The sequence below is a fragment of the Lissotriton helveticus genome, chromosome 1_2 (assembly GCF_964261635.1).
Source record: "Lissotriton helveticus chromosome 1_2, aLisHel1.1, whole genome shotgun sequence".
Classification (NCBI taxonomy): domain Eukaryota; kingdom Metazoa; phylum Chordata; class Amphibia; order Caudata; family Salamandridae; genus Lissotriton; species Lissotriton helveticus.
The window spans coordinates 216,047,050-216,070,400 of NC_136058.1; positions in this window are offsets into that span (position 1 = coordinate 216,047,050).

Below are 23,351 nucleotides of genomic sequence, written 5' to 3' on the forward strand. Positions count from 1 at the left end.
AGGGCAGGAGGAGAAATAAGAGGAACAAGAAGAGTGCAAGAGAAGAGCATGGAAGAGTAGAAGAAGAACCAGAATAGGACAGAAGAAAATGGTGCATTACATTAAATCTGAACGACAGCGAGCAGAATATGAGAATAAGATTAACCAACCCTTTAGTCTTTGGGCCATACAGGACAACCACTGTTCCTTGGTGACCTTCAAGGTGAACTTGTTCGTTTTTCCAAAAGCACACCACCAGTACTGGCGTTATCCAGAACCAATTAGGGAGACTTGCACTTTACCACTTTGTCCATTTCCCATGTTTGTCCATTTTCTAACTGGACCACATTTCTTCCTACCCTCGTTATCTTGAGAGTTTCAGAAAAACGGGAGTAGTTCTTTCTCCTTGCTTTGGGAAGGTTAATTTGCATCCATTCACCTGGTTTGAACTTCTGAGTTTTGACAGACTCCGTGTAGTCATATTTTGTTTTGTGTTTGATTTGTTGCAAGTCAATTCTTCTGGAAATTTCTGATCTGTCTACAAAACATGTACTGTCTTTACGTAAGCATCCAGCAGTGAGGTTGGTCATGCGTTTCCTACCCTTCAAAGAGATGAACGGTGACACTATTGGGCACAGTTCTGTATGCCCATATCATTTCTTGCAAAGCTGCCTCAACCGAAACATTTGTAATTTCTGCTCTTTGAAGACATTCCTTGATAATTCTGTTCATGCGGTCTACCAGCCCATTATCCCGGGCCAATACAATGCAGTCTTCTGGTGGGAAATGAGAAGATCAGAGAGGAAATCCTTCATTATATCGGATGTCAATTGGAACTAATTGTCCTTTACAAGGGTATCTGGTATGCCTTCTTCATAAAAATTATATTTTAGAAATTGAATGAGTGACTTGGTATCAATTTGGTTTACACATTTTGTAATTACCCACCGAGTATTGTAGTCTATGAGAAACAAAATGAATTGTTCATTTAGATTTTTGAAGTTTAATGGGTAAATAATGTACAGAGCAAGCTTAGACCATGGTCGAGCAGGGACTTGGACACGGGTTTCCTGACAGGGGTTTCCTGACAGTGAGCGTTTTATCACTTTTAGCACATTTGTCACCATTGTTAACAGATTCTTCCACCATGGCATCCATGCCTGGCCATCAGTACTCTTCACATACCTTGCCTTTAGTTAGGCTCCGACCCAAGTGTCCACTATGTGCTAATTCTATAATTTTGTTTCTGACACCCATTGTAGGTACTATCTTTTCTCCTTGATAAATAGTATCCCCAATTATGCATAACTCTAACCTTACTACCCAAAATGTACTGAGAACTTCAGGCAATGCACACTTGTTGTCAGGCCACCACCCATAATATATTTCTTTAATAATGGTACCGTTTCATCGTGTACATTGGAGTCCCCCCAAATCTTCTTGCCCAGGACTGCTACTTCCAAGACTACGTCCCCCTCTTCCTCCTCCTGTGTTTCCGTACTCATATTAAAAGGAGCACGAGAAAGGAATTCAGCTACCACGTTCTGTTTGCCAGGTACATATTCTACTTTGAAATTGTAGCCTTCTAATCCCAGAATCTATTAGAGATCCTAGGTGTGGTCATGTTAGAACCTTTGGTCGTGAATATATAGGTGAGGGGTTTGTGATCAGTCTTGACAGTGAAGGGCATACCCCACAAGAAAATCTTAAAGTGTCTGATAGCCCAGAAACATGCAAGAGCTTCTTTCTCTAGCACGGAGTAGTGCTGTTCCGCTCCCTTCAATGTCCTTGAAGCAAAGACAATTACTTGCTCCTTATTCCCTACCCTTTGGGTGAGGATGGCTCCCAACCCTTTATTGCTGATATCCATTGACAAATAGGTGGTTGTCATAGCATCTAATCTACCCAAAAAGGTGCTTTGGTATTACATGACTTGATGGAAATGAATGCAGCTTGACAGTCTTCATCCCATACAAAAGGTTCTTTTGCTCTGAGCAAATTACGTAGAGGTTCTACTCAGCTGGCATAGTTTTGTATGAATTTTGAGTAGTATTCTGATAGGCCTAAAAAGGACTTTAGTTCTTCAATATTGGTAGGAGAGGAGTATTAAGAATGGCATAGACTAAATTAATCTTGGGCTGGATGCTATTTCGGGAAATGGTATGACCTGATATTCCATAGAGCCTACTCCGATTTGACTTTTCTCTTTCTTTAGTATTAGGTCAGCTTTACTCAATTTGTGTAGAACTTGAATCAGCATGTCATTGTGCTTGTTTACATCTTTCCCATGTATAAGAATGTCATCTTGAAAACACAAGGTGCCTGGGACATCTTTGAGAATATGCTGCATGATTCTTTGGAAGGTAGCGGCAGCTGAGGCCAATCCAAAAGGCATGCGTGGATATTGAAATGCCCCAAATGGAGTGATGAACAAGGTGAAGTGACGACACTCAAGGTGCAGTTCCACCTGATGGTATGCCGAGGATAGGTCAAGGATACTAAAGAAACTGGTGCCCTTGATGAGAGTTAGAATCACATGAATCCTCGGGAGTGGGTGTCTGTCTACCCAGATATTGCTATTTGAATCTCTGAGGTCAATGGGTAGCCTGACATCCTTACTAGCTGCTTTGGACGTGATGACAGTGGGAGCAAACAATTGAAAGCTCTCCATAGATTTGATAACACCCAATTCCAATAACCGGTCTAACTCTTTTTGAAGGGGGACTTGCATGAGATGACGAATGGGTCTGACCTAATGAGTTACAGCTTTAGCCTTTTCTTTAAGTTTAATGTGGTGTTGGAAATCTCTTCGAAGCCCTAATTCGTTAGTGAAACTTCAGGAAATCCTTTGCATATGTCTTGACCACACACAGAGCGACCAACTAATAATACTTGGTCTGGACTATTCTGGTCGAGTTTTATACCTAGTTCCTTTTGATGCTTCCAACCTAAAAGATTGGAACCCTTCTTTGTAACATAAACTTTACCAGCAGTGCTCCTTCCCTTGTAACCAAACAGCATGGTGGTCATCCCCACCAAGGGAATGGGATCACCATTGTATCCTGCCGGTTTAATGTCAGCTGCCTGAAGTGTACTTGGTTTCTTGGGGAGCATTTCACCAAAAGCTTTACCCTCCAATAGAGTGTATGGGGAACATGAGTTCCGCAAAGACTTTGATTTGTTTGTTGTCTAGTGTGATACAACACTCTGTAAATCTGACACCATTATCTACAGGGGTAGATAGTTCTATCAAGGATACAGTTTTTTCCCGCACATCTCGGCAGACTCTGGCCAAGTGTCTTTTCCGTCCACACTTGTGACACGTTACATTCCTCGCTGGACTGGACGGGTCATTGGCCAGGTGTGCTGGGTTTCCACACCTGTAGAATTTAGATTTGATACTTGCACCCCCTTGGTTTTTAGACTTCATTGCAAGAAGTCAATGCCATTTCCAAATATGAGAGTAAGGAGATTCACAAGTCAGATAAGGATTATAAGCCTAAAAACCAAGGGGTGCAAGTATCAAATCTAAATTCTACAAGTGTGCTCACTCTCTTTTCTTTTATGCATTCAGGTGTATTCTCTATCCCTAACACAATTTCAATGGCTTGTTTGAGATCAGTGTTCCCTGCCAATAGTTTCTCTTGGATCTCATGGTTGTTAGTACATCTTACTAATTGGTCCCTTATAAGGGAGTCAGTTAAAGCCTCAAATTCACAAGTGTTGGACAAACCCTTGAGCATCGCAATATAAGATCTAATTTTCTCATTTTTGCCTTGAACTCTTGAGAAACATTTGTGTCTTTTTAAAACTACATTTATGGCTTGACCAAAATGTTTCCCCAACTTGTTTACAATCGCTAAATAAACATTGAAGTCTCCATCCCCCTCATCAATCTCTTCTTCAGAATCTTTTAGGTTATTGAAAGGTTTGTGGCCTTCAATTCCCAATCTGTGCAATAGGATGTGTTGTTTCCTGAAAAGTAAAAATTTGTACTCACCAATAGATATTAGATAAGACTCAAGCAGCTCCTTCCACTTCTTCCAAGGAATATTAGGTTCTTTGACTTCATTTAAGAATGGAGGTGGTAAGGACATATTTAAAGCTGCCATGCTGAAAAAATAGGAACAAACAGAAACAGGAAAAAATTTGAAAAAGGCACAAGGAGGCGGCACACAGCAGGATATAATTTCAATGGAAAAAATATTCTGTAGTAGTAATCAAATCTAGAAGAAAACTTTGCCAGTAACATGAGTACGGTGAGATGGACCCTTAAGATGTAGTTGATAGCTAAGAAAGGGATTTGTGTAAAGAGGACTTAAGAGGGAAGAAACAATGAGTAGGTTGTGCCCGTCAGCGAAATGAAGCAGAGAAAAAGACCAAGTCAAAAAAGGAGACGGGGACCGAGGAGCAAATTTGGTCCAGTGTCCATGCTCCTCTATAAAATACTTAAACCAAAAAAGGACACTGTTCCTAAGGCTGACTACCTGAAAATGACCAGTAGCCCTGGCCAGGAAAGAGCAAGACAGGAGAAAAAGAGACCTAGGTATAGAGGCGACCCACTAAAATAGAGGAAGAACTAGTCTTGACTCTTGTTGCCCTCACACACCCCGAAGGATGTCATGCTTCATCATCGGGCATTGGCTCCTCGTAGGGCCCGGCTTTTCAATGCCCTACTGGTCCCCCGAAGGATCACTTTGGCAGAGCTCTTTTAAGTAAAATGCCGGATGGTGCCTGAGGGTATGTGGGTCCAAATGAAGAGGGCTCAAAATGTGCGTGCTAAAAAATGAACAATAAAATTTGATCAGGGGTTACTGAAGCCAAAAGCTAAAAACGGGAATAATCCCCATTAAAAATCAATTAGAACCCCATGGGTAAGCAATTACCCCAACAGGCATAGATATGTCTGTGGTATTTCGACATGTTTCACGCCCCAGGTGCCACAAGGGTCATCGGCGCTTCTTCAGGATCAAAAAAGCAGAAAGTGGTGAAGTGCACGTGAAGTTAATGATGCGTCTGCCCTCTATGCAGAGGCATGGATGGGGCAGGTACTCTGCTACCGGCACCTGGATATTATCTCCGGGTGCGGGGGTCCATCGTCTTTAACCTCAGCATTGATTCTCCTGACCACGTTGGGTACTCATCAGGAGCATTTGCAATCCATCGCCACCCTGTATGGGAAACATGAAGTTGGCTGCCCTGACTAACTATGAGGGTATATATATTTGTAATCATTCACTTCACGTGCACTTCACCACTTTCTGCTTTTTTGATCCTGAAGAAGCGCCGATGACCCTTGTGGCACCTGGGGCGCGAAACATGTCGATCTACCACAAACATCTCTATGCCTGTTGGCGTAATTGCTTACCCATGGGGTTCTAATTGATTTTTAATGGGGATTATTCCCGTTTTTAGCTTTTGGCTTCAGTAACCCCTGATCAAATTTTATTTTTTAGCACACACTTTTTGAGCCCTCTTCATTTGGACCCACACCCAACATACCCTCAGGCACCATCCGGCATTTTATTTAAAAGAGCTCCACCAAAGTGACCCTTTGGGGGACCCGTAGGGCATTGCAACGCCGGGCCCTACGAGGAGCCAATGCCCGATGATGAAGCATGACATCCTTCGGGGTGTGTGAGGGCAACAAGAGGCAAGACTAGTTCTTCCTCTATTTTAGTGGGTCCCCTCTATACCTAGGTCTCTTTTTCTCCTGTCTTGCTCTTTCCTGGCCAGGGCTACTGGTCATTTTCTGGTAGCCAGCCATAGGAACAGTGTCCTTTTTTGGTTTAAGCAGAGAGAAAGACCCCAAGTTTGCTGTGCCCGTCAGCAAAAGAAATACTAATGACTGATGAACTGTTTTGAAGAAAACTGGTAATGGATGAGCTTACTGAGTCCGTCAGCGAACAAGAACTCATGACTGACGAGCAGCTGTGCTCATCAGCAAAAAGTAGTGAAGAATGGAAGTTATGCTGTGCCGACAGCGAAGAACAAACAAGTGACTGACGAGCTTCTGTGCCCGTCAGTGAAATGAGGAGGGAGTGACTGCTGACGAAGAAGCCAGCTGAGCCGATCCGCAAAGGAAATAGGGCGGAGAGAAAGCTGAGGCTCAAAGTCTGTTAACGTGATGCGGGCGGAGCTGTAGGCCGTCTCTTCGGTGTTCCCGCCCCGATATCTGTGAGGAAATGCAACGCTGCACAGGTCAACACTGTGGTAGGCACAGACAGAGGAAAGCCAAGGAGTCTCACTTCAAACGTCTACCAACACTTGGAACCCTCTCCATATTGGCCTCTAATGAAGAAGGTATGAGGTTCCACAATTAGTCAAGGACCCTTGGGAGTCCCCAAGAAACGCAACCGCCAGATTCCCAACGGCGACTCAGTGTCCTTAGTCAGGATACCGCAAAGGAAAACGGAACCCTCTTGGAAAGTCTTATGAAAGTAGGTGACACAGCAGGATAAGCAGTAGGGCAGAGACTCAACCTTTGGACACGGAGACAGCATGAAGTTGAGTAACAGTAAGGCTGTAAAGTTCCAATGTTGAAGTATGGGAAACAGTTCCCCTTAAAATGGAATGACAGTACCTTAAATGCAGTAAGGAGGTAACATGAAGATCTTTAAAGGAATGCCGCTATCCTGGAGTACTGCTGCAACATAAGTAAATTACAGCTGGGGTTGATAGTGTGGCTGCCCCCTCGCAGCTGGTCGTCGTCAGTGTTAAAAAGACGTAACAACAGGTAAGAGTAGAAGAATCTTTAATGCGTTTTACACCACCACAGATTCCAGTCAGCTGGATGCAGCTGTGGAATGTTAGCTCATCGACTGTGAGAACTTTCCAATGGAAGAACGAGGGCATGGGGGAAAGAGGAGTGGGGTGAAACCAAGTAAATTACAACAGTGTATGTTCTATCAACAACTGTGAAAAGACTCAAAGGAGCAGCTCATACTGAATCCACTGAAAAAACATAACATGCAAAAATACCTCAGGCTATAGCTGATTGGGTTGTTAAAGAAATGATAAATAACTACATTTTAATAGAGATTTTTTAATTTATTTCATAATTTAGCAATTTTTTTTGATATTTCAGTTTTAATGATGAATAAGGTGGAACAAGATCAGGACTATGACATATTAAGAGTAACTTTAGAGACAGTGTTGCATTAAAATATTACAGTTGATGCATCAATGTCTAATCAGGTTTTGTAATGCAGTCTTGCTTCAGGTAATCATATGGGGCACAAAATTCATGAGCTAAAGAAAGTGATTCCCTGCCCATTGTTTCACCATTTGAGACATAAAGGGAGTTGTGGAGGGTACATCTAGTTTACCTGTGATACCTGCTGTGGTGTCGCCAATAATTTAAGATGCTCAACTTCTGGAGAGTTGATCAATACACAAGCAACCAAAGCATGGAAGAGGAAGTAAGGGACTAGGGTAAATCTGTAAAGCACGGGTGGTGGTATGGAAGCTCCCACCTATAGATCACTCAAGAAGTACTCAAAATTTCCACAAAATGAGACCGGGATAGGTCCACTGAGTATTAAACTGTACCTTGAGGAAAACAGAAATCATAATTCAGCACCAACAATTTATCTGTGGTTAATGACAGAATGAAGTCTTTACACACTGCAGGTTTGATGGACTTATCCTTATGGTGTCGACTTATTACATCTTTGCCGAGAATTAGAAAGAGAACAGTGCTGAAATCAGCAACAGGCATTCAGAAGAGGCAGGAGTGCTCTTTGTGCTTCCCAACAGATGGTTGTTGATTTCCGCAGCGAACTCATGGCTGGAGTTCATTACAACACAGATTGCTCTGATATCTCAGTGCTCTCAGTCTGGAGAGTAGCTTGGAGCATGGAATACAAGGGGAGGAGGATGGACTGCAGAAATCAGTGAGAAGTGAAGGATGTCAAACTTGAGCTTCTTCCTTCTTTCCCAAATGAACACCATGCATTCCAGGAAAGAGGGACTGTAGGAAATTGGGTTTTTGATTGAGGGGGATGAAGACCCTTCTCAAGCAAAGCCACAATCCCTCTCAAGCTTAATGCGATGCAGCCCGCGCAAAGAAATTTGTCTTATTTATTTATTTTATTATTTATATATTTATTTGTGTACTTACCTCTGTGCGGCCGTATTCCGCAATTTACTACCTCCCACCCTGCCCTCCCCGCCCCACATCAGCGCCTGGCAGCACTTCCACCACGGGCCGCTACTGCCCCCAACATTGCTCCCTCTTTGTCCTTGCCGAATCCCCACTTACTCCTCACTGTCAACCTAAGTGGTTGTCCACCTGGGGCTGTACGTCCCCCCTGTGATTGCTTTTCCCCTTACACCACCCTGCCACGATGGGTAAGGATAGAACCACCTGCTCTGCGCCTATACAGACAAAAATGGACCAGTACACGAGTGGCACTTCCAGTGGCCCTAAGGGCCCCCCGGATGGTGATAAGTCTGCCTCTTCCACTAATGATCTCACTGTGATATTGCAAGCTATCCAGACTTTGCAGGCTGCAATGGAGACCAAGATTGGAGAAGTTAGAATGGATATGGCGCTGCTGCACCAGAATTTCTGCAACGCCACAGCATGAATCACAGAAGCCGAATACCGGATTCCCTTAGCTGAGGACGAAATCTCGACTCTCAAAGGTCAGAACTCTACAGGTGTGCCAAGGAAGCAGAAAAACACTCTCTGCACAATAATGTCCGCTTGATTGGAGCCCTAGAATGGGCAGAAGTGGCTGACCGGCAGCAGAAGGCGGATTACGTTGAGCGCTAGGTCAAATACAGGATGTCTACTGATCGTCTATCCTCGTGGTTCACCATTGAAAGATCGCACTGAGCCTTGACCCCTAGTCCACTGCTGAGGGCTTTGGCCCAACCCATAATAGCCCACATTTTTAATTACTGGGACAGTGAAGCCATTCTTAGAGAGGCGCGGCAACACCCTGAACTCTGGAGCAGAGATGCTAAAGTTCTTCTGTTCCCAAACTACACTTGTGAGGTCCAACAACGTAGGTGCTCCAACATGGAGGTGAAACAAAAGCTGCGGGATATGGGGCTTCAGTACTGGTTGCTATTCCCAGCTCGGCTCTATGCTATCCACCTCAATAAGTCCCATTTCTTTGATACTCCTGGCTTCGCCTGGCAGTGCCTAATGGAAGATCACCCACTGCATGGATCCACCACTGCCCCCTCACAACACGGGAGGGTGCCTGATACCCTGGGATCACAAGTGTTGCCAAAACCTTGTAGGAGCTGCACCTGATCATGGAAGGGTCATAGAACTGGTCGATCCCACCAAGTGCAATCACAGTTACCCTCTCGACAGGTTTCAAATGTGGTTTCTGAGGCGGAAGATGAAAGAGGAGAGACTGATGGACAAATGACCTTACCCCCTGATCCAGCTACTCTTCACACAGACTCTGATTTGTCCTGCAGTCCTGCCATTTGATACATTTTGACATCTACTGGCTGTGAATCCTCTTGATTTGTGCCTTGCCATGTTTGCCTCCCCACTATGTTTAGCTGATTGTTCAAATTACTCAGGGGACCTCTGTGGGCTCTGAAAAGTCAGCTACTATCTTCAGGGTTCCTGGTCTGATTTTGCCCCAGCTTCCATGGTGGGGTATAGCTGTGCAGGGGTGGGTCACTGAATGGCCTCCCTCATCGACTCAGCCAACTTGCTGGTTGGGTCTGGACTGCTCTGCAGCCCTGCAACTGGATAAGGCTCGACCCTACTGACTACACTAATTATTGCTCTTGATGTTGTTTTATCCACTGATCCACCAAGTTGGTTACCTACCTCTCAACTTGCTTCCCAGATTTGCTTTGCATTCAGGGGTCTCCTATCTGCTTGTGTGATGGCAGATTTTGTCATGTCTTAACGGTTCCTCCTACAAAGATGATGTTTTTCCTCCCTTGTGATACTCATGAGGATATGTTTATTTGTTTTTGTTCTTACAGGGCGACAGATGCTTATAGGGAAGTGTGGGGAGGGATGGGAGTTCTGGGGTGGGTTTTCTTTGCACACTGTTGTTCGATGTATTTGTTAACCCTTTTTCCTCCTTTTAAGGTTTCGGCTTGCACACTTGCTCCACTCCTGAACACAGTCCTGGGATATCACTCACCTGCAACCGACCACTAGTACACTCTTCTTTGTTCCATCAGATCCAGTGGGCCCCACTTGTGGTTACATCATCCACTCCTCACAATAATCTTCACCTCCCATATATATGACCTTTCAGGTTTTGTTATGGAATGTTAATGGTCTACTGGACCGAGTGAAGAGAGCAGCAGTTTTCACTGTTGCTCACTGACACTGCCCTGAGGTCCTGTTGCTACAAGAGATCCATCTTCCACGCTGGGTACTTCCGGGGAGTGATGGAGGTTGCTATCCTTCTGCACCGTTTCTTTCCTCTTCTAGTCACACTTGTGACATGTGGTCCACAGGGACATCGTTTTGTCTGGAGGGTACATTAAAGGGAGGAGTGGTCTTACTTTTATGCATTTATGTGCCACTGCATCTTTGCCCTCTGGCCCTGGGGTCCTTGCATGCCTTCTTTCATGGTTTCCACAGGGGCTCACAATAATAGGGGGGACATTTAGTGCAGTGCCTGATCCTGACCTTGATCTGGATAGTACCAGAACCTCTACTGCGTCACAATGGGTTACTACCCATCGTCTCACTGACTGGACCACATATCTGGGTCTCTGCGTCACGTGAAGATCCTGCCACCCCTGACATGGTTAATTCACACATACATTGGCAGCTCACCACACTCACTCTCGGACAGATCTTGCCTTTCTACCCGCACTTGATTGCACAGATTTTGCTCTCTGGAATTTCAGATCATTCAACTTTGCTCCTTGAACTTGGCCACCTGTCCATGGGACAGTGCCCATGTTGCGTCTAACTGCCCGGTTCCTCCAAGATAAGAAGTTGGAGGTCTGGGGATGAACAATCTCCACCTCTACTATCTATCCTTTCACCTCCTTGTCCTCCACAACTGGTTTACAGGGGGAATGTCTGACCCCACCTATCGCTTGAAACTTTAATTGTTGGGCTCTCCCGTCTACAGGCCCTGCTCTATGGTTCCCCGGCCTCTCTCTCCCTGTCCCTGGTGACCTGTGTGGTGTTTCTTGCATGGAAAACTGCCCTTCACATGTGCGGTGGGAGGCCAGGCTCACATGGCAGACACCACTCTGGCACGTCACCTGGTTGAAAGAGGTAGCTGTGCTTCATGGTTTCCGCTCTGGGGATCTACTTGGTATTACATGACTGGCGGATGTATGGTTGGGGACACACATGCACTTCTTCCAAGATCTTCAACAGACATATAGCCTTGCACATACTCAATTTTACATATATCTCCAACTCATATATGCTTTCTACACTCACCCCCTGCCCACCAACACACTCCCAGAATTCAATCGTTTTGAAGCCAAATTGCTCATGGGAAGCCTGGGCTGCAGTGGTCTTTTTCAGATCTACTGCACTCACATTATCATTTCAACTCCCCTGGTTCACTGGTCAATGTTAGAACCAATTGGGAGAGTTGAATGGAACCTGTAGAGGACGAAGACTGGCAGGATGCCCTGATGGCTCCTCATTGACCTACCACCTCCTCCAGATTATGGCTTGTTGAAACCTACTATGTCTACTGTGCATACTTTTCTGCAATTTGCCTGTATTGGGCAGGCTTACGCCAAACCTCCATATGTCCTCAATGCGGAGTTGATCCAGCAGACTTTTATCACATGGTATGGACTTGTGTGGTGGTGCTTCAGTACTGGACCAAGGTGATCCTTGAGCTGTTGGAGGTGCTGGGATGGGAAGATCCATTTCCCCCTGTTGATTCTCCTTGGCATGTTTGAGAGCTCAGGGGGTACGAGGGCTGAGTGGGCATTCGTGGGCACTGCCCACTTGGTGGCGAAATGAGTCATCGCAGTGCGATAGATGTCTCCTCGGCCCCCTACCTTGTGAGGGTGGAGATGGAGTTTGGATTGGTGCGCGCAGTAGGAGCGTGTGGTTTTCAAGCCTTTGGATGTCCCCAGAAACATGGATGGGTGTGGAGGAAGTGGCTGGGTCAGCCTGCTTAATTACCTATGGATTTGTACTTGTAGACATTCTTCATGTTTGCTGTGATATATGTACGGGATGCTTCTGTCTTTTATGGACTGTATACCACAGTTTGCAATGTATTATGTGTGTGTAATGTACTCATCTGCACCAGCTCTCAATAAAGCTTGTAAAAATGTTTTTATTAAATAATCTAGTTCCAATCCCAGTTTATACAACAGTAGGGAAAGTGTTGAACTACGGAGGGTTTAGTTTTAGTTTTCCAGACATGCAATAATATGGAAAGTGTTGAACTTTGAAGGGGCTAGATTTACAATTCCTACTCCCATCAGTGCCACAGTAGGTAAAGTGTTGGTCTTAGGAGGAGTTAGCTTTACTATTTTTACTCCAGTCTAAGCAACGGTAGAGAAAGTGTGGGACATCAGAGGGGTCACATTTACTTTTCCCTCTTCAGTCTAACCAGTAGGCAACAAGTTGGACTTCAGAGGGTTTAGATTTACTATTGCTACTCCAGTAAGCTGAACAGTAGGGAAAGCTTTAGACTTTGGAGGGGTTAGATTTAGTATTCCAACTCCAGTGTAAGCAACAGTAGCGAAAGTGTTAATCTTTGAAGGGGTTACTTTTACTATTCCTGCTACAGCTAGTGCAACAGCAGGGAAAGTGTTGAACTTTGGAGGGGTTAAATTAACAATTCTCACTCCAGTCTAAGCAACAGTAGGGAAAGTGTTGGACTTTGAGGAGTTAGATTTACTATTCCTACTCCAGAGAGTGCAAAAGTAGGTAAAATGTTGGGCTTCAAAGGCGTTAAATTTACTACTCACAATCCAGTCTACGCAACACTAGGGGAAGAATTACACTTTAGAAGGGCTATATTGACTGTTCCCACTCCAGTCTATACAATCAAGGATCCTGCAACATCAGAGCCGCATAAGATGCAAAGTCCAAGGCGCCCCCTTGGTTGAACACTTTGTTGCCATGAACCATCCACCAGAAAGCATTAAGTGGAGAGTCGTTGAGAGGATCAACAACAACCCGAGGGGTGGCTCTATCCCTTCATCGCTTAATCTTAAGGAATGCAGATGGAAATAGCAAAACAGATGGGGTTGCTATGATATCGCTATCTACCTCACCATCTGTTAGCCTAGCCTGTCTCTGCTTCCTACACCAAAATGGGGGTTTTACGCTTGAGCAGTTGTTCTAGGAACGATGTATATGAACGCCACGCTTCCCCCCTTGACCTTCTCATGTTATACATATTCCTTCCAGACTGTGCAAAAAGTTGAAATATGTAATAACTATATTCTTAACAATTTAAATTCTCTCACTGACATGGTGTGTCTCTATTTGATGATGTGTATTCAAATACAGCATCCTCACATATTTCATGCCCATTATGTTCACAATATTTTAAATCCAATGTATAGATGTAGCCACAATCACACATAGAGAGGTTTCAGTTCACAACATGCAATGCAACACGCACGCCCCTTGCGTGTTATTAAATGAGGAGCCCTTGCTGTGATAATTTGTATACATAAAGTATCCTCGCATATTGCATGCCCATTATGTTCACAATATTTTAAATCCAATGTATAATATGTAGCCCAATTACACACAGAGAGGTTTCAGTTCACAACATGCAATGCCACACGCACGCCCCGTGCGTGATATTAAACGAGGAGCCCTTGCTGTGATCATTTGTATGCATAAAGGTTTCAGCCTGAATTGTGCATCACTAAGGGTTAATCATCCCCTCACGCTCCTTGCGTGTTACAGGATGACGAGTCACCGTGATCTCTGTTGCCTAGCAATGCCTTTGACGTGCCTTGCGTACACGAGGCAGATCCCCACGTTTCCAAATGCATATCTACAAGACCCTCCCGCATCCGGCCTCTGACTGATGCCAGATGGAAGACGGTACCTCGGCCCGTCCTTCCCCCGATTCGAGCCGTTTTTGCATTCATACAGGTGAGCCTCAACAGGCTGATCCGCAGATTAGATCACAATCTGGGGTTATGCACCTTTCATAGATCGCGCTCGCACTTTGTTAAACGCCATTCAATCTTTTACAGATCTGGCGCTTACTTGGTCATTCGATCGCGCTGACTCACAATTCCACCCGCTATGAAACACATATTCACGCCTACCCTTTTTTATCCTTGCCGAGCTGGGGCACGATATATCTGTCCTAGGTTTAACTTCACTCGGCATCCTCTCTCAATCATTCGTAATTGGGCAGGCACCTTGAATAAATGAAACGCATGGTTATGTCTTTAACTTTGTTTAGTTCGTTCACTTCCTTTGTAATAACCGCATAGAATACACGGGTCACATCAATCTCCCGTAGTTGGCTTCACACTTGATACCATGCCAACACATCTCGTCGCAGCATCGCCTTAATGTTTCACCACTTCGAGCATTCCCGCCTTGGCTTTGATTCGGAATCCTTCCCTTCCATTGGCCACGTATTGACTCACCCACCAGGTCAAGAACTTCTCGATCCATTGAGGGTGAGTAATGTTACCCCCTTCTCTCGTACCTTCAAACAGCAACCCTTTTGCGTGCTGTTTTTGTATCAATTAGCCGCACACCACATAATTTTTATTTCTCTTTTTCAGTGGTGATTCAGCCATCCAATTCCTCAAGGCCAGCAATCTTCAGGCCTTACTAGGGTGAGTAATAACCCGTCCTGCAGTTATGCATCTCCAATGAGAGCATTTCTCGGCAACCTCTCACACACATTCTTTCACTTCATAGGCTGTCATCTAGAGGCAAACCCCTCTCCCCCTCCCCTTCTCCAATCCTGAGGAAGACCCGTTGTGACCACCCACTGGGGCACCGCTAGGGTCGAAACGTCAACGTACTTCTACGTTCAGAGATTGCAGGATTCCATCTGACTAAGGATAGGATTCACTGCATCATCAAACCTCTGCCTTCCCAAACTGTACATATGCCAAATTGTATTTATGCCTGCACTGTATATATTGTTCACATATTGGAGCACTGAAAAAACTTTTGTCACTCCACATGTCACTTACGTGTAAATTTCCTGTTGACAGCATTTATTTCTCTTTGTTTACTGTGGATATCATTGCAATTCATATAAAAGTAACAATTTGAGTTGATTGTCTCACTCTCAATCTTTTCAGAACCATTTCTGCTTATATACCAGTCTATACAACAGCAGGGAAAGCAGGGAAAGTATTCCCTACATGAATACAAATCCTATTAAATTATTTAACAAAACGTGCACTCTTATTACAAAACATTATTAAATGAGAGTACACAAGAATAAATATATTTATTTATGGAAAATGTTAACATATTGTTTAGAATAAAAGGAAAACGAAAATTACAAATAATAACATCAACTTCACTAACTACAAAAAACCTATATCTAACAAATTCTCACAAACCCCATTGACTACATTAAAATTAAATCAACAGTAACACATAGAACAAAATTAAACATTATTAATATTCAAGTAATAAATTATCAGTCAGTCAGTCAAGAATTCTTTATTTCAAATAATAAAAATCATAAAAGAAAACTGTACAAGAAAGACAATCCTCCGCACATTAAGAATATAAAATTACAGTACACAATCAATTCTTAAAATTCATATGTATACACAAAATTACATTGTTTAAAATACGTCATATGTGGTATCAAAATAAAAAAAATAAAAAATTTAAAAAGGGATCCTTGTCCAATGGCTTTCCGAGCAGTATAAAAAGCATCATACGGTATAACAATTTATAACCATGGACCACAATAGACCCTCCGGGGTAAATACAGTTAAGAGGGTCTTCTTTTATTTATCCGGGCTGCGGCCACCAGGAAGCTAGCTACACTGTACATGACCCGGACAGAGCTAAGCATTTGTAGGTGCATGAGGGCGGGCCTTACTAGTACAAAACCAGTTTCCCGCAGGATTGGTTTTAAAATTTTTTTACGCACCTCCAAATAGCGCTCACAAAACATTACCAAATGAGTGTGTCCTGAACAGAAAAACTGTCACAGGAGCAAGGTGGGGTATCTTCTGGTTTCCCCCACTTAGGGAATATACCCAACGTGAGGTGAAGGAGATTAAACCGGAATCTCACTAGCAGAAAGCGATGGAAGGGTTTGGTAAAATACTTCAAATAGGGTTCAATAGATGGACAAATTAATAAACCATAAATACGTCTGACAAGTGGTTTTCTAAGTTCCTCCTCCTCCCTCTCAGCCTCCAACAACCTGAGAAAGCTATGTTTAATCCACCCTATGTCCTCCTCTTGATGTCCTGTGGCGAAGAATACAAATCTGGTCGTCCCAACCTGTCGCATGCCGCTCTAACATACGACAGCCATGGGACCCTCTCCGCCTTCTCCAGGGCGACACAATCCTTCAGAATCAGGTGGTTACGTTTTTGCCCAACAAATCAATGGTGCCATCTTTAATTGGTCCGAGATATAGCCCTGGCCCAGTTCTGAGTGTATTGAAAATGTAGGAGACGATTGCGGGAGTGATAGGAGAGATCTAAAAAACCTATTTTCTACAATTTGTATGTTGGTCGTGGCTACATACCGCCAAAATGACGCTCCATAAGACGTAATCGCTAGACACTTTGATTTATAAATCTTAAGTATGGCCTCCATGGGTCTTGCTCCCAGTCTCTTAGAGAAGTTCAAGAGAGCTGTAGTGGATCTTACTACTACATTGCTCCTTAACTTCATCTGCAGGCCCCAATTACCCTTCTCATCAAAAAGAACTCCCAGATAGGGGAAAGAAGGCACCCTCGTCAGGACCGTCCCATTACACCTGAAGCTTTTGACCTTCATGTTCTTACTCCGTGCTCCAGCCACCATTACATGAGATTTAGTGGTGTTGACTTTTAAATCCAGGCCCTCCATGAAACTGCCAAAATGGTCCTGCAGCCTCTGTAGGCCCAGGCCCGTGCGTGCCAGTAGAACGGCATCATCCGCGTACAGGAGGACCGGGATACCCGATACGCCTATATGCGGTGTGTCCAGTGTAGCCATACCCAAGGATTTTTCGAGGGCATTAATGTAGATAGTAAAAAGAAGGGGGGCCAGTATGCAACCTTGTCTTACCCCCTTCTGGAGCTAAAATTCCCGGTGCACCGGCCTTCCCTCATAACCCTGACAGAGGCCGAGAGGTCCTGATGAAGGTAGCCTAGAAAGTTAACCAATGCTTCATCCAGGCCTAGCTCACGTAAAATCCTCCATAATTTTGAGCAATTGAAAGGTCCATAAAACCCAGATATATATAACTATCCTTTGCGACTGTATATTTGCTTATAAGGAGGTGCAAATTTGAGCATTGATCCATGGTGCCCCGGTGTTCTCTGAACCCGTACTGGAGGTTAGAGAGGACCCCCTTTCCTGCCAGCCAATCCCCCACTCTCTTGAGTATGACTCTGCCCATGATCTTAACGGCAGAGTCAAGCAGTGAGATTGGCCTATTACAGGCCGGGTCCCCTCTGCACTCCTTCTTGAAAATAGGAACTATAACGGAAGAGGTCCAGGATGGTGGGAAACCAGCAGTGGGCACCGCATTACACATTGGTCAGAATTTTAGCCCAAAATTGTGGATACAGGATATACAAATCTGCGGGGACCCCGTCCGGACCCAGAGCCTTGTGTCTAGTGGTCTCTCTGATCGCCCTTTCTACCTCAGCCAAGTGAAACCTAACTGGTGTGTTATTCCCAAGAGGAGCTTCGCCGCCCAATAAAGGGCCCCCCTGATCAATTTCATAGATGCCTTTGAAAAGTAAAAGCCAACTGTCATCAGGGATAACACAATCCATGTCCAGGTTCTCCTGGCCCGAGAAGAATGGCTGGTTTATAATAGCCCAAAACGTTCTACTGTCGCTCAACACATCGGATAGCAAATTTTCCCAGGCTTCCTCTTTAATTTGTCCTTTACGCGTGGCAATGGCAGATTTATACTCCTTGCGGAGTTGTGCCACTAGTGCCCTATTCCTCGGCCTATGTTTTAATGCCTCAAGCAGAGCACCATGGGTCTTAGAACAGTTTTTATCAAACCATTTGTGGGCCCTCATAATATGTGTACTTTTACCACCCTCTAGGTCCTAGGCGATCTGCTTGCACACCGCTACATAAGCTGCAACAACGTCAACTCCTGCAGCGGTGTCGTCCAAGCAGACAGCCAGGTTGGCCTCAGTTTTACTCGCTAACTCATCAAAGAAAGTCTCTGGGACAACCCTGTTCCATTTGATCCGTCTCCCTTGATCAGTAAATATATAAAAAACCAAATAAAATAATTTCTTAGAAAACTCCTCAACCTCCTCTAATGAAATAGCACAGTATTAAAAATACATATTAATGTACATAGAACACAAATACATCATAAATTAAATCAAACATTACAACAACTACACAATAACTAAGACAATAATGGATATCCATAAATAATAACCACATAAAAATATTTTTCAGAAAATAACATTACATTAAAAAATCATTTAATTTAATTCAGCTACTCACCATATTCCCCTACAAAATCAGCAACCCACAATTAAACTATAATTTAAATAAATCGTTTTTTGAAATAATTACATAATTACCAATAAATTATATAATTAATTAACAATTAAACTCATATTACTAATAGATTTAGATTTTTTATAATTTAATTAAGTTCCCACCCTCCATCCCTACAAAACCAACGATTCACTATTATAATATAACTCACTATTACTAATTATTTCATTTATCATTTTCAAAAATACAAACAGTACGTCGAAGTTGTTGGCATTATTGCATTAGTGTGTAGTACAATTGCATATATATGACAATGGGGTGTCCTCTTCTGTAACCCAAGGCTACATGTATATATTGCTATTTATTGGGGTACATTTCCTGCGCCACTACCTCCCGCCTAGTTGGGGCAGATTTATGTTAACTGGCGCATCCTCAGGGATACGCCAGTTAATTTGCGCCACAGTGCGCCACAGCTCCGCCACCCATGGTGCGCCGCATTTACAATGCAGCGCACCATGGGGCAAAAACAGCACAGATGCGTGACGCATCTGTGCCGTAAAGGCGGCGCATTGCTGGAGTTGCGTCGCAAGCGCGACGCAGCTCCAGCAAGGCTCGGGGGTGCCCTATCTGACCAATGCTGCATCAAGACCTACGCCTGCTTAAAGCAGGCGCAGGCTTTTGACGCAGCATTGGCCTGAAAGTGACTGAGTGAAATCTTATAGATTTCACTCAGCCACTTTTGCGAGGCGCACCTGCCCCGGAACGCCCACCCTGCGCCGGAACGCCCACAAGCGGCGCAGGGCTTTACAACGTGACTCATCTGCCTAGATGCGTCACGTTGTAAATCGTTCATAGGGATGCGCCACGTTTACGCCGCCTTGCGTGACGCAACAGCGGCGTAAACGTGGCGCAAGGGCCTCATAAATCTGCCCCATTGTATGCCCAGTCATGTGTACGTAGGTTAGCCCTTGTCCTCCAGAGCGCTATCGAGCTAGTGGTTCATGTTCTGGGCTGTTTTCTGTATCGCTCTCCCACCCTTGATCGCTGTGCTCTTGGTGCTGGCTATCTTCATCTGTATCAGTGCTGGCCCTGTAAGTATGTTTGAAATGGTTCCCAAATATTGAGGGGTCTACAACCAATTGGCCTAAGCACGTTATAGTGTCTGAGTTTGTGTTGCAGTATATCAAGTCTGTTTGCCATTCTGCAACTGTTGGTATTGGGCCCCTCATCCAGCGTATTGCTGCACATCTTTTGGCCAACAGCAAACCTATTGCCACTAATTTCCGATTTCGTTTGGGGATCTCGGTGTCTAGTCCTAATAGAGCATTGGGGGTTCTGGTACTGGTTGACCTATCATATCTTGAAGCTCTGCTGTCACCCCCAACCAGTATGTGTGTATCTTTGGGCAGAACCAGGCTACATGCGCAAATCCGGCCCCCACTATGCTGCAGCGCAGAGTATCTGTACAGTCTAGCCGGGGTATAGCATGGTCTTGGACTGCCGGCCACCTCCCCCCTTGAACACCGACTGAATTACCCAATTCAACCAGTCAACACATGGGGGTCTTTGGAAGTCAAGGGGGGGGGGTACGGGGCCCCCCCCCCCTGGCCGTATTTATTAAAATATAAAAACAAATCAAAAATTTTAATCAAATAAACATTTCTGACAATTATTAAAATGCACACTTTTCAGAATATTAGATTGACATCCGTTTCGACATGGTATGATGGGCTAACCTTAACAAATAGCTAATACAGCGTGTCTCCTAACGTAATCTAATCATCCTGAAAATTAAACTGCATTCTAATATTTCCAATACTTTTTAATAACTTTTTAATAACTTTAATAAAGGCCAACCGGTGTCAGATCCTTTTACAGCTGCGCTCTCGCGTTGAAGATGCGCATGCGCAACCCAGGGCACGTTACACCCACGTGCGCTCCCCGAACTCCATTTAACCATAACAGGAGGGCCCAGACACTCGCGCACCTTAGTGACGTCATAGTGTTGTGAGGGGTGGCTACCAGCCTGAGGAAAGCGTAGACTCCCTCCCCCGCACCCTTTAAATTAATGGAGACCATCTCCTGCCCCTGAAGTTCTGAGAGAGACCAAATGGCCCCTCCCGCGGGCGGCCCCTTTCGTGAATGGGTCCGCCCCCCCCGTAAGGACCTTAAAATGCTGCTCACCGATTAATGACCTTACCGCCAGACACACATAATAAATACGACAATGCTATTCTAAAAGGAAAAAGGCCTAAGGATAAAATTGTTAACACACAGCAAAGCATAAACATCTACATATATAGTTACTCCTGTAAGCGGGAAAAAAGGGGCCTAAGGAAAGAATTGGTTAAAATCACGGCACTGCACCAACGTTTAACTTCTGTACTTCCTTCCAGTAAACAGGAAATTCAAGGCCTACTGGATCAAGTCCCCCTTACCTCTATGTTCCGGCACATTGACAAAACCTGATACTCACCATTTGCCAAGCCCCAAGGTCTGCCAATAAGGGATGGAGGGTGGGGAAAATTAAACGGCCCCACGGTGGGGCGAGGAGCGAGCCTGGGGAGCGCGGGCACAAAGAGGCCGCTTCCCGCGCTCCCCAGGCTCTTAACCCCTTCGCCGCCGCGACCCCGCCCCCTCGCCCCGGAAGCACACCAGTACTTCCGGGGCGAGGGGGGGGCGGGGAACGCGGCCCCGAAGGGGACGGGTTATGGGAGGGACCGGGCCCCGCCATGCTTGCGTGGGGGCCTATTGGCCCCCCCTTGTATCATGGTCTTGGACTGCCGGCCACCTCCCCCCTTGAACACCGACTGAATTACCCAATTCAACCAGTCAACACATGGGGGTCTTTGGAAGTCAAGGGGGGGGGGTACGGGCCCCCCCCCCCCTGGCCGTATTTATTAAAATATAAAAACAAATCAAAAATTTTAATCAAATAAACATTTCTGACAATTATTAAAATGCACACTTTTCAGAATATTAGATTGACATCCGTTTCGACATGGTATGATGGGCTAACCTTAACAAATAGCTAATACAGCGTGTCTCCTAACGTAATCTAATCATCCTGAAAATTAAACTGCATTCTAATATTTCCAATACTTTTTAATAACTTTTTAATAACTTTAATAAAGGCCTACGGCAAGGTCGCCAACCGGTGTCAGATCCTTTTACAGCTGCGCTCTCGCGTTGAAGATGCGCATGCGCAACCCAGGGCACGTTACACCCACGTGCGCTCCCCGAACTCCATTTAACCATAACAGGAGGGCCCAGACACTCGCGCACCTTAGTGACGTCATAGTGTTGTGAGGGGTGGCTACCAGCCTGAGGAAAGCGTAGACTCCCTCCCCCGCACCCTTTAAATTAATGGAGACCATCTCCTGCCCCTGAAGTTCTGAGAGAGACCAAATGGCCCCTCCCGCGGGCGGCCCCTTTCGTGAATGGGTCCGCCCCCCCCGTAAGGACCTTAAAATGCTGCTCACCGATTAATGACCTTACCGCCACAGGCCAGGTAGTTAACCGACTATCTGGCCCCCCCCCAGAACTCCCCCCTTCTAGAAAGGTCATACTCCTCCTGCAAAAATTTCCACCCAAGCCAGGATGTTTCTTATAAAAAGGGCATTCCCTTCCTCTGTTAAGTGCACCCCATCCCGCAAGTAGAAGTGTTCCCCCCAAATGCAACCGTGAGGGATGGTCTGTAAGACCGGAGTCCTAAATAACCTGTCCAGCTTGTTGTTGACCCTCTTTAACGAGCTGTTCAACGCGCTGACTGAGTTTCCCCCCCTCCATTGCATCCTTGGTATCAGTTGTGACCATACTACAACACTACCTGGTAACCGCTTTGCTAGCCAACCCGCTGCAGATATAATTTCTTCCAGGAGGACCCTTCTGCCCAGACCTGCCAGATCATTCCCCCCTAAGTGAAGTATTACCGCCGAGGGTGGTGTAGTATGTCGCGCTAGTAAGTCCGACATATAGTCCCTGAACTGATTGAGGCGGAGCCCCCCCCTGCCATGGAAGGAGACCCTGCACCCCCTACTTTCCACCCTTTGTTTGCCTGAACCTGCAAGAAAAAGTTTGTTAGCACGTTTGACATATGAATGCCCCACTACCCAAATGACTACGGTCTTCTGTCTGTCCTCCTGGTCCCTCCATGCTGTAGTAAAGTTGCCTTGATGCTCCATGGGTAGTTTCCGTCCTGCGTCACAGGCCCGTGAAACTGTAAATAACCAGAAAAACAGCAGGTATTAGCAATACTCCACATGGCGGCAGCTCTCACAACATGTGCAACCGCACGTAGCGTTTATAAGCGCTTGAGGACCATCTCCCAATTCTTTGCACACTCTTTGTGGTCAAACCCCTAGCTGTTGCTTCTGTGGCTGCCCCTATCCGGAAGGAGTGTGTCCCAAACTCTTTGTGATTATAACCCGCTTTTGCCATGCTCATGGATAGTACCCTCTGGAACTGAAACCTGGTAAGAGGAGTCCCATCCCCATGCATCAGCAGTGACCCCACACACTCCTGTGCCCGCTGTCTTATTAGTTCCTCCACATGTGTCACCGGGCAGCAGGGATTGTTCCTTGCCCGATGTAACGCCAAACTTTGGCCCCTAGCGTCCTGATCAGTTTTAGATTTCCTGATGCTGATCCACATAGTGTCGCCCCTTATGTTGATATCCTGCAGCTGAAGGCCGCCTATCTTATCACCTTTGTTGGCCGCCACGAGTTCACCTACCCTGAATGCCCCATAGAAGGCTAAAGAGAAAGCCGCTTTAAATAGG